Source organism: Artemia franciscana, chromosome 9 (assembly GCF_032884065.1).
Source record: "Artemia franciscana chromosome 9, ASM3288406v1, whole genome shotgun sequence".
Lineage (NCBI taxonomy): Eukaryota > Metazoa > Arthropoda > Branchiopoda > Anostraca > Artemiidae > Artemia > Artemia franciscana.
The window spans coordinates 24,858,108-24,871,112 of record NC_088871.1 but is presented as its reverse complement, the minus strand read 5'-3'; the positions used below and the strand labels follow the sequence as shown (position 1 = coordinate 24,871,112).

The 13,005-nt window shown below is 31.8% G+C and overlaps 1 protein-coding gene across 1 annotated transcript in view; it reads left to right on the top strand.

Moving 5' to 3' along the window:
* The window catches only part of LOC136031181 (uncharacterized), a 117,405-nt gene that overhangs the window by 47,043 nt on the left and 57,357 nt on the right, over positions 1–13,005 (top strand). The window lies entirely within an intron of this gene.

The following is a 13,005-nucleotide window of genomic DNA, read 5'->3' as shown; positions in this document are numbered from 1 at the left end:
CATATTTTTATTTTAAAACGCCTCCTCCCACCTTCATAAAAAAATACCCCGTCCTCTCATCTACATAACAATATACCCCCTCCCCTGAAAACGTTTTTGTGACTGACCGTGATTCTGATGTAGGAAGGCTTCATATCTATTATTGCTACCTATTATTTATATTTTATAGGTGGCGCGGCTGTATTTTTTTTTACTATGCACTAGGAAGAAATTCTATTATTTATGCTATTATCCTTATAGTAGGGATGTTCCAGAGATCTATTGATTTTGAAAATCTTTTTTTTAAATTTTGTTTGGACAGTCACCTTCTAAGCCAGCTACAGTAACAGCATATATAAGCAGTGGATATCGCGGGTGGATGAAAAAAATCGTCAAAAGACACATAACTCATTACAAGAAATTTTCTGGTTTTAAGACAAAAGTTTTATTTCACTTATGTCAGTTTCTCAGTCATAAATTTATCCATAATCTAACAACACTTATGTACGAACACAACCCTGTTTTTTGTGTGGCTGGGGGGGGGAGTTATATTAATTAAAAATTCGCCGATTTTAATGGAAATTATAAGAAATTTTGGGTAAACTTGCAAGAATCTTGATATTCCTGGGAAGGATGTATCCAACCTCCCAACTTCCCGGATATGTGTCTAGTATTACTGTTAGTTATTTTTTAAATAATCGTTTTATTTGTGCTGTATCAACGTGTGATCACTGCAGTATTTTGTATATACAATTTTTTGGTTGATATTATTTGCTTATGACTGGTCTTTTGGTTTCTTTGTATTGGTGATTGGAGCTTCTTCATTTTACTAAAAGCTATTGCACATGCGTAAATGAATATGCATAAATTCGTGCCATTCAGATGCCAAAGTGAATAACGACAAATTTTGTTTTAAATATATAGTAGTCTAATAAATCTTTAAGACGATTTTGCCTTACTGACGAACCGTCTTGTTTACTAGCGTCTAAGAACTTGCTTAATTCCTAAATTTGTATGTTCACGAGACGAATCACTAAAAATAAGGGTTATCGTCCATAGATTTCTGTAGCCTATTTCGCCATGCTTTTCAATAGCTATATATCAAGTAACGTACCTACTTCATATGATAAAGCTTTAACAAAACCAATTTGATTTAGATCCGTGATTCCCAACGCGGGCCGTAGGCCCTACTGGTAAGCCATATTCAAATCTTGAGGGTATGCACTCTTCGGCTGACTCTAACTTAGAGCCTTAGTTTTGAAGACAAAAATTATATGTGAATGACATAACATTCATATGCTTTTAAAGAGCTATATGAGGTATATGATAAAAAAGATAAATGATATATGAGATATATGATAAAGATATATATGATAGCATTGCAATCATCTCATTGTATTCAGACAAAATTTTTCATCAGCATAAAATATGTCTAGAGGACGACCAAAAAAAAAACAACAAAGTTTGTCCTTTTAAGTTGTGTCGGCAATTTTTTGTAGGGACGACATTTTGCCGTATAATTTTTAAATGCCAAAAGTAGGTGTTTTTAATGATTCATCTACTAGCAGCTACTAGAAACCCAAAAACTGCTGATCGATGACTCATCAACATTTGAAATCAAGAGGGAGATGTTATTGGTGAAATGATGTCCGCTAGCTACATGTACATAATCCTAGTTAACGCTCCAAAATAAAGTAAAAAAGAGGTTAGAACAAAAATCAAATAAAAAAGAAGTTGGAACCGACAGCAACTAAAACAAAAAGAGGCTAGATTAAAAAAGCAAATAAGAGAAGGAGTTGGAACCAAAAGCAACTAAAACAAAAAGAGGTTAGATCAAAAACAAATAAAAAAAGGAGTAGGAACCAAAAGCAACTAAAACAAAAGGAGGTTAGATTAAAAGAGCAAATAAAAAAGGGGTTGGAACCAAAAGCAAGTAAAACAAAAAGGGTTTAGATCAAAAACAAATAAAAAAAGAAGTAGGAACCAAAAGAAACTAAAACAAAAGGAGGTTAGATTAAAACAGCAAATAAAAAAGGGGTTGGAACCAAAATCAACTAAAACAAAAAGAGGTTTGATCAAAAACAAATAAAAAAAGGAGTAGGAACCAAAAGCAACTAAAACACTAGGAGGTTAGATTAAAACAGCAAATAAAAAAAGGAGTTGGAACCAAAAGCAACTAAAACAAAAAGAGGTTAGATCCAAAAAAGCACTAACTGTTCTTCCTTCTAGATGATAGATAAATTGTAATGAAAGCTAGCCATGTTTTCTCTCTAAATTTTTTCTTTTTTTTCTTATATATATATATATATATATATATATATATATATATATATATATATATATATATATGTATATATATGTGTGTGTGTATGTCAGGCACGTACACAGGAATTTTTTTTCGGAGGGGGGGGGGCCAAAACCTTCGACAGAGCAGATATAAAGTAGTAATTTTTTTATTTAGTAATGCAAAAAGCACGGATATCGGATAATACTGATTAACTTGAATCTGTAGTATTGTAGCGGATGGGGGGAAGAAGACTGAAGCCTCAAAAGTACGTTTTGAACTCAGGTTATGTTCATAGCGATTTAGAACCAGTGATTAATCTATTATATCCCACTGAAAGGGAAATTTTAGGGCTAACAGTGCAATATGGGTGCTGTGGGGGATAGTTCTTCTATTGCAAAAACGTAGATTTTAATGAAAAATGATGGTTTCCAATATTGATCCATCAAAAGCTGTACTTTATCCTGAAAAGGGGGGATAAACGACCTAATATCAAGGATAAGTCTATTTTGCTGAATTACTTCAAAGTCTTTTTGCTTTGAATTACGTCAAAGATGGTAAAAAGTTAGACAGAAAATGGGTTAATAATTGGGCAGTGACTTGGCCGGTTGCAATTTATCTGTGTTAGCGTCAATCTTGTGAAAACTGGTTTACCTGTAAATTGAATCAATGGTGACAAAGTCAAGAATAAAACAAAAATGCATGGGGAATATACAGTGTGGACTATATATAACCAGTCTTAATTAAAAAAAAAAAAACAAAAAAAAACTGGGAAATAAATGTAAATCCAGTGTCTTAAGACGCATTTCCAGATATACCAAGGTATACCAAAGCAGTGTAAATATTAAAAATGAACAAACAAATTTATATCTAAAATTCTAAATGATCCAATTCTAAAAGTTCTCCCACAGTAATAAAACAAAGTAATACCACCCAATAAAGTACATTAGATGACGCTAGAGTTCATAGTTGAAACCGGCGATGTTAATATCTGTTTCATGGCCCTTCAGCTAGAAAGTGCAACAAAGGATTCGGAGCTAAATATGGATAATACCGTGATGTCTAGTCGCGTCTTTAGACCATTATTAAAAACAGATAGCTTCTTTCTTGCTTTACGTTAATCCTTACAAGCATTTTCTAATTCTTGTCTATTTTTCTTCATGCAGCTCTGGGAATATCCTTGGATGTGATGGATTTCGCTTCAAGCTAATATTTTGTGCCGTTTTAGTCATTTTTAGATGTTTTGTTTGTTGTTTCTGTATATGACCATGTATTGGTTTTGTTTGATTATTGCTTACTGTTCGGGACTTGGTATTTATCCTGTTGACCTAAACCAGTGTTCACATGCAAATCTGGTAAGAGTTCCATGTTTAGGCACGTAGCACTTACTGCAGCATTCAAGCTCAGCCAGGCATACATGTGAACACCACTTAAAAGGAAATGGTTCTTATGATGAAAAAGAGGTTTCCTGATTGGTGGAATTACAATCTTAGACATACAGCTCTTGACTCAAGAACTGGATGCTTAGCAGCAACTTTTCACACACCTAATTTAATTTAATTTAGTTTTTAATTTAAGTTAATTTAATTTAGCACCTAAATTAAGTGTGAAAAGGGATTGCCTGGATATTGACATCTGAGCTGATACGTGTCTAGACATGCAAGTCTATGTAGATATGCATTTGAACGCCGCTTAATTAATATAGAAAGAAATAAAATTAATTTGAATAAAAATAAAATAAATAAGTAATTAAAATTTAAATTAATAATCAAGATTAAAGTAAATAAAATGAAATATAGATACATCTATTGTGGAGATGCCCAACTACGATTTTTGAACATTTTTGGATTAAGCATTTGGGATCTTAGATAGGAAAAAGTGCCAAGATATTTATGCCAAGAAATAAAACAAAATTGAAATTTGATATGTGTAAATTTATTTCTTAGAATTCGTTTTGAGAGAGAAACCCCGAATTAAGGGTTTTGAAACTGTGAATGCATAACTCACCAAATCGGGAGCGGGAAATTTTGTCATACTGTCATAACAAAGATATGTATTATATACATCACGTTACTTGAGGAAAGTGTTATATTAAAAAATGATCAAGAATAATTTAAAATATAAGAAAAAATCCAAGATAATAAATGTTATATACAGAAAAAATATAATCTTCATGACGTTTTGTATTTCAGTGGATAAGGAATCCCCGATTTTCAAATCCCTATTTGTTATATGTTTTTATCCTTATTTCAGGTTCCCACTCTTTTGCGAAAATCTCATGTCAATAATAATCCTCTGTATAAGAAATGAGTAATAGCCTACTGATCAAAATGTGTCTCAGATATGAGTCCTTTTTAGAGTAGAAATGGGGAGATTTTCGAAAGGGGTATCAACTTTTCAGATTCGTTATTTTTATTTGTGATTATAATCTTGCCAGCTGAAAATACTTAACTTCCGAAAACCTATAACTAAGGTCTCTAGCGAAAACTTAAGGGTACAATAATTTTTTTTTGATGAATATTAAAAAGACAGAATATAAGGGGACAGGATTGCGTTTGGTTATTTAAATTATTTTTTCAATGAAAGTAGAAAAAAAGGTGTTTCGGGTTTAGGACAAGGCAACTGCCCTTCTGCCCCACCCTCTGACTGGTGCTCTTTATTGTGAAAGAGATATAACGCAATTTGATTGATTATTCTGAGTATCTTAGAACCAAATAAATTAAGAGGAATTGAGATTTAATGATAAGTCTTAAAGAAAGTTCACATAATTCCTTTTGAATTACTTCAGCCGATATGGTTTTTATGGGGAATCTCACCTACCCTTGTATGCAGGTGCGAAAGTTTTATTACCACTTGGGTCTTGAATGAAATCCAATAACTAATTATAATCCAAATCTGTTAATTTTAGTTAATCGTTTAATTAGAAATCAATTAATTGTAATTTTAGTAATAATGCAAGAAACAAACGGCCTGGCATCTAATTTAGGGAAAATACCGAGTCCCTTTTCTCGACTTTTTGATCTCTTCGGAAGTTTAACCATACTTTATAAACTACTATATTTATTAAGACATTCGACTACTAAACTTTTAGGGGGAAATCGGATATACGCGGAAAATACTCAAATACGTGAAAAGTTAGTTAATGCTCATTTTAAGTGAGATTTGGCGAAGGCTGAGATTTGGCTAAGGCTAATATCAAAATTTTAGCCATCATTCGACCTGTTCATATCAAGAATTCCCTGATTGGCTAATGCAGACTAGCTTAGAAATTGGCTATTTCTAGCAGTTCACAATACTAAAAAATTTTTATACAGCTTTGAATCTCTCTAATTGTCTGGCTTTGAAGCTCTCTATTCTCTTGAAAAGTCTAGGTAAACTGACTTCGGTACTCTCTAGGTAGCTCCAGAATTTAACTTGGAACGGGCCTTAAAACGAGCCGGGTGTTAGCTGAATTTCTCTGTTTGCTAAGCGTGAGTCTACATCCAATCTAAATAATAAATCTCATTGTTAGCATAACAATGATAGCATAACATTTCAAGTCTAACTCTCAATATCTACTTTTATGTTTGATATGTAAGTAACGCGGCCGTTATATTTTTTAAATCGATGTTTCTGTTGCAAATTCTTAAACTTTGCATGGAGTGACCTCAATTTACAAAAGTCACAGTGGAGGGGGGGGGGAGATTTGCAACTTCCACCCAATGAAATGCGGGCGATTTAGGAATTTACTCAATATTTAATTAGGAAATTACTTAATATTTTATTGCTGTATAACTAAAAGTATGGTTAAACTTGGCTGTAAATATAGTGTTGTTTCGTGAGTTATGTAAATAGTTGTGCTGGGTAATTTTTGTCTCATATGCGCTCTGTATTTATAAAGCTAGAATTGATACTCAAGCCGATTTTTTTTAATAGGCCAAAATTTTGGCATGATTTGTATAGTCTTAATTAATTTATGACATCAAATTATTAGTTATTTAGTCATTTGCAAAGTAAGCGCTTGATTTATAGGATTTTTATTGTTGTCTTGTGTTCTTCCATTACATTAATCAAACCAAAGGTTTTTTAGATCAAATTTCTAAGCTTTATTTTTTTAACGTTAAATAAAATGAGCCAACTTTACAAATATCCTTCGCACAACGACACTAGCCAAAGACTAAGAAAAGTAATAAACCATTGCAGCGCAAAACCATATAGAAAACACATCAGGCTGAGCTATGTCACATTCTTTTTTTTTTTTTTTTTTTTTTTATCTTGAGGATCACCACATTTTGAGCGCCTTCTGACACACGGGTTAGAACCGCAGGTTTTAACCAAGGGTTTCCAAGCGCGGCTTTATTCATTGTACTACAACAAGGATTACTAAAATATATGCTTTTAAGCTGTGGGAGATACCCTAACAATGTGGAAAACGATCTCTAACATTTGTATTTTGGCTCGTTTCTTTTGATATTCTTCAGACTGAAACTGTTTTAGTTAGTAACACTGTTTGTTAAATTTAGTCTTTGCATATAAGTTTAACGGTAATTTCAAAGAACATTGATTTGTTGTTTCTGATTTATTGGATAGTTAGTAATAAGCTACTATATCGAATGATTTTGATGCCTGAATTCGAATGATATCCTGAATCCTGAAGTGAAAATCAGCTTTTCATCGTTTCTTTCATAATTAAAATTTATATTTTAGAAAACGATTGCTAACGAAAAAGTTCTTGTCGAATTATTTTGGGGTATTTAAAGACACATAAATGCTTGCAATCCATACATTTTTTTTTCAGTTTGGGGGATGATGCTTGGACTAAAAGGTCCAGTTAAAACTTCTTGTATAAAATTTATATCCGATATAACGGCAGATAGCGGAACTATATTTAATTTTAGATTAAAAAACAAATTTGTATTTTTTTTTAATTCTTAATTTTTACATTGTCAGCCATGAGTCAACTCAAAAATCTCGGTCTCCCCCACTGTAATTCCAGACAGTGGACTTTTCAAGTTTGGCGAAGCCCATTTAATGTGAAAAATCTCAGTCGCCTACTTGCCTGCAAGTTCTGTGGATGTGGTCGGTCATGAATCTTTAAATCATTTTTTGGCCTTTAATTGCTTTCAAATGGCTCACAGAACTAATCTCTCTTTGGCAGATCTGTCTTGGCTTTACTCAGAAATGTAATACTGAAAGAAATTATATGTATTATATATATATATATATATATATATATATATATATATATATATATATATATATATATGTATATATATATATATATATATATATATATATTATATATATATATGTATATATATATATATATATATATATCATGAAAAGAGAAATCACCAATGCTACAGCACAAAAAAAAAAAAAAAAAAAAAAAAAAAAAAAAAAAAAAAAAAAAAAAAAAAAAAAAAAAAAGGAAGACTGTTTTCCTAAATATATATATATATATATATATATATATATATATATATATATATATATATATATATATATATATATATATATATATATATATATATATATATATATATATATATATATATATATATATATATATAGATGTCCTAGCACGTCCAGAAGCACTAAACTCACCGAAGCACTGGAAATCCCCCCACCTTCCCCGAAGAGAGCGGATCCAGCCCCGTTGTGTCAATCACATATCTAAAACTTGTGCTTAATCACCCCATCAAGTTTCATCTAGATCTCTTTACTCTAAGCATTTTCAAAGATTTCCGGTTTCTAAGATTTCCCTTTCCCCCCTCTACCCCCTATGTCCCTAGATCCAATCCGAATAGATATATATATATATATATATATATATATATACTATATATAATATAATATATATAATAATAAATGTAGAAATATATAATAAAGAAAATTAAAGTAAATACAATAACGAATTGTACGTACTTTCTCATTTTATTTAGTCCGTTGTCTGATTTAAAGGTTTTACCCGCGGTTATATATTTTTCCATTTAAATTGAATTTTTAATGTGAATCTTTCGCTAAATATAAAATAATTTTAGAATTAAGATTTGAAAAACCTCAAAAGTGAGAAAGATTCATATTTCGAATCTTTACCTAATAGTTGCGTTTACGGTCTCAGAAGATGCCTGAAGACTGATTATAAAAAAAAAAGTTTTGGGGAGAGGGAGAGGGGTGGAGGTGGTAGGTGCTTCTAACTGGAAGGCTACTGAATCTAGTTTTGTCCATATTTAGGTGCCAACAACTTCCATATATAGTTATTTATTACTAGAGAGTTTAATGATACATTCCATCTTGACATATGACTTATTATATGTTATTGGCATATGACATATAATATGGATATATATCATATGACATATCCAGCTTTACAATAGCTTGCATTCGGTAAAATTTTTTCAACTTAAAACTAATAAGTAACAGTAAATAATTTATGAATAAGAGAAAAAATGGGGACAATAACAGCCAGATACAGCAGTTTTTTGGAAGGGGGGGGGATGTCTCCCATATTTCATGACTATAGAAACGGGTAACTCTACTGAAAGCACAGTATACCTTTGCTTTCAAACTACGCTAGCTTGAATATTTATCTCCCAATGTGCACAATACTTCGTTTTGTTTTACAGTTCCGTAGTTTGATGCTATTGATTTCAACAAAATATACAATTTCATGAATTTGGCGTACTGTTCCGCGTTTCCTTGGAAGTATTTAAACTATGAGAAGTTCATAATAGAAAATTATTAGAAATGGTTATTTATGACAATTATTTAGAATAGCTATTACATCTTATTGTTTTAAATGAGTTTATTTAGGAAGTTAGTATCCAAATATTTTATCCACTGCGAAGTGTGTTTGTGTGTTGTCTTTATTTAATATAGCGGCGTAACCAGACTTTCGAAGGTAATAGTGGGAAAGTTCAGTTAAAAAAAAAAACATAAATCTTTGAAAACATATTTTGAGCCTGCCTTGGTAACCGTCAAGACAAATTTAAATTGTCTATTATTGACTTAAGCCAAGAACCCTCCTCCTCTATTCAGCTTGGAATTTATCCCCCCAGCTTCTGTCATAGTGACGCCACTGACAACGCCATATACATCGGGGGGTGGTTGCCCACCCCCTCCTCAAATATTTTTCTTTGTCGAAAAAATGAAATAAAAATGAACATATACAAATTTTTGATGCGCTTTTAATTTTGTTCGTGACCTATGCAAGTATAAGGAACTGGCAGGAGGAAAGAGTTTTATCCACCTCCCCTCTTCTTCGTGCATGCCGTAAATTACTATTAATGCAGGCCAATAAAGCAGATCCCTTAACCCTTTTGTAGATTTATATTGAATTATACTGAATTTTGTATAAGTATATTTGTTCCTATCAAATTTACTGTTTACTCTCTGATCAGCTGAAATTTATTGTTTAGTCAATTAATTTGTCAAATTAGTCAATTTAATTAGTCAATTTAATTCAATTTAATTAGTCAATTAGTCAAACTGTTTAGTAAAATTAACATTTACTTTTTACTGAGATTAAAAAGTTAAAAGCGGTGGAAATATTTTTTAAGCCAAAGTTAAATGGAAATGAATAATATATTTCTAAAACAAGCAAACTTTAGAGTTCGCAAACTTCGGATATTTTGATGATAGGCCAATCACTTGGGTCGTAGCAACTCTTTCGTAAAATCATTTTGACACTTCAATGTTTTGCTCTCCTTGTGTGAAAATGGTTGGTTTGTTTCATCAGTTAAAAGCGGTGAAAACATCTACAATTAGAGGTAAGAAACTGAAGCAAATATACTTCGGACATGAAGACTTCGAATTCCATGACGGCAGACAAATCAGTTAGGTCGTATAGCTTTTTTTTTGCATAATTGTCTCAGCTCTGAAACATTCTCCTCGTATGGAAACGGTTGGCTCATTTATCATATTAAAAAATTGAAAGTGGCAAAAATACCGTCTGAGCCAAAATTGAAGGCAATTACCATGATACATCTGAAAAAAATACACATGGGACGTAGCGGAGGCGGGTTGGGGAACAAGTGACACCCCGAGGTGTACACCTGGTGGTGGAAAGTGGGTATCCCAGTGAAGATAATCATAACTCTCTGTAGATAATGCCCTTCAACCTATTTTAAAAAAATTAATGAGGGTATAATCGTATTCTACATAAAAACTGAAGTGAGCATCATAGTCAGGGTTGCCACACTGTTGAAATAAAATCACTAGATTTTACTGATTGTTTGATTGATTTAGTGATTCTTTTTTGTCTAGGGAACATAAAAAATCACTAGAAATAGTGATAAATCCCTAGGGGTGGCAACTCTGAACAAGGTCGTATCCAGGAGGGGGGTAGGGGGTTTGACCCTCCCCATCCCGTGAAATTTCAATTTTTTCTAAGAAAAAAGAAAAGAAAAAGCAAATGACTATTTTCTGGTGGCCCAGAACTTTAGAATTGACTAAATCTTAATACTCTCCTTATCTTATTTTGTCTAGTCGATTTTGTTTATGTGCCAGGTTATGTACATGCTAGTTTTACAGTAGGCATTTAATTTTACATGTATGTCCTAGGCTGTATTGATAAAATATGTTTTATAAAATGTGATTAAAGTTTGGTTTATCTCTCAAACCGATTGTTAGTTTGTTGTTATAGTTGATTGATTATGTTTAGCAAAAACCCTAAAGAAATAATTAAATCGATCGCTGCCAAAAGCTTATGGAAGAAGAATGTTAGTGCCTTGAGATGAATCACGCAAATAAAAAAAAAATAATTTTTTTGTTTTTCTTTAAAAGGTGGAGAAATAAGTTTAACAGCAATATTATACCAGTACTTACTTACTTCCTCAGATAATTTAAAATTACCCGAGATTCATTTATTTTTTTTTCCTTCCAATGTTTCCAGTGATTTTGAACAAATTTTCTTAATAGTTTAAAGTTGTATTATCACGGCAGTCAGATTTATCTTCCTGTCTAAACTTTATTCCAGCAAGCACATAACGGTATTTTTGGTTGATGAAACAGATGAAGGAATAACTTAGATAACGGTACTTCGGACGGAAATTGTAATTATTTCAGGGTATATCGTAATTGTTTTGGGGTGTATTTAGGGTGCCTCAACACCTCCTTCTTCCCACCCCTAATTTTTTTTCAAATGACGTCCTTTGGTTATTCCTGCATGCCTGAATATAAAATTTTCAAGAGGGTATTTTCCTGCGGCTTTTAAGGTAAGATCGTATCCGTGCAATTTATTTAGGTTTTTGCATGGCGTTGTAATTTTGAGCATTGAAATGTGCACTGCATCTTGTACTACTATGAATTTTGCTTAGTAGTTTGAAGAATTTACTTATCTATTTTATGAAACGAGTAATAACTGCATATGTGTATATGCGTGTATAAATGGATAAAATTAATTTTCCTTCGAAAACGGCACTGCCTTTTTTTTTTAGAAAATTAGCATTCGACCAGTTTCGGTCACGACTCCGGGAAAATTCGTTTGTCTGTCCCAGTCCCCTAAATATTTTTCGTAAACCATTTGCTCGCAGAAACCAGAGACCCCTTAACATAAATACAAGGAATAGAGGGCATTGAGATGAAGAAATTCAGTCATCTGGACTTTTTGGACAAATGATAATTGTAATCAGATAGCATAACGAAAATAACTGGTTTCTTTGTGAACCCATGTTGTACTTCCAAGACACTAGGTTAATAAAATTTCTATGCAGCAATTCATTAATCAAGTAGCCTCCTTGCTTAAGGCTGAAAGTCGTTTTGTGACAGAGATTAATTTTTTTTCCGAGCGTAACTCAGTCCCCTGGTACTTATTTAAAAGTATATTTCACGGCAAGATCAGGTTTAACTGTCAATGGGAAGCGACTGTTTCCACTTCCTAAAAAAAAAAGAAAAAAAAAGAAAAAAAAAATGCTGACAATAACTTAGCTAAAAATCATTTTACGCAATCTGACATAAGTAATTCTGTGATCTAACGGAGGATTGCTGTTGATATTCTATAACTATTCAAAGCGTTGTTTGTGAAATTTATCGATTTTTAGCTCAGAATTGTAGAAATTCAACGAAATAAAATGAAACTGACATTTTTTTCCATTCTACAAATAACTGTAGACTACTTCAGTTTCAAAGTTTTTTATGACATTTTTATGCTCGTTTGTAGTCAGACACGCTTGTTTCAAACATTTCTTTACACATGATCTAATTTTCAAATTTTCCGCTTAGAGGTATGTTTCAGTGTAATGACTTAAATGATTTTAATTACTTAGTAATTCTGCTTCACCATGCTAAGAGAAAATTATTAGAAACGATTAGGATAACAAGAACAGGGCTGTATCCATGTATTGGATACAGCCATTGTATGATATGTATGATTATATATCCATGATTTGTGGGAATAAGCAGAAAATCAATTTTTTTTATTTCTTTATTGTTTTTACTCTCCAAGTTAAAGAGCTTTTGCTTAGTTCTTATAAGTTCCTACCGGAGCACAAATTGCTATGGGACGGACGGACAGCTATACCCTTTAAGCCATTTATTCCTCTCTATATCTAATTTTGTCCTCAAATTTATATTACCCCCTCCAACAATTTGAAACATAATCCATATTTATGATTCAATATGTGATTAAGATTATGACATTTTATATTATTATTTATTTTATTATTAATAAAAAAAAATTACTGAAAGAAATTAACGGAAACAGAAATATAGTCATATAGTAAGTCATTTGAAACGAATAGAAATTACTTTTGATGAGTAAA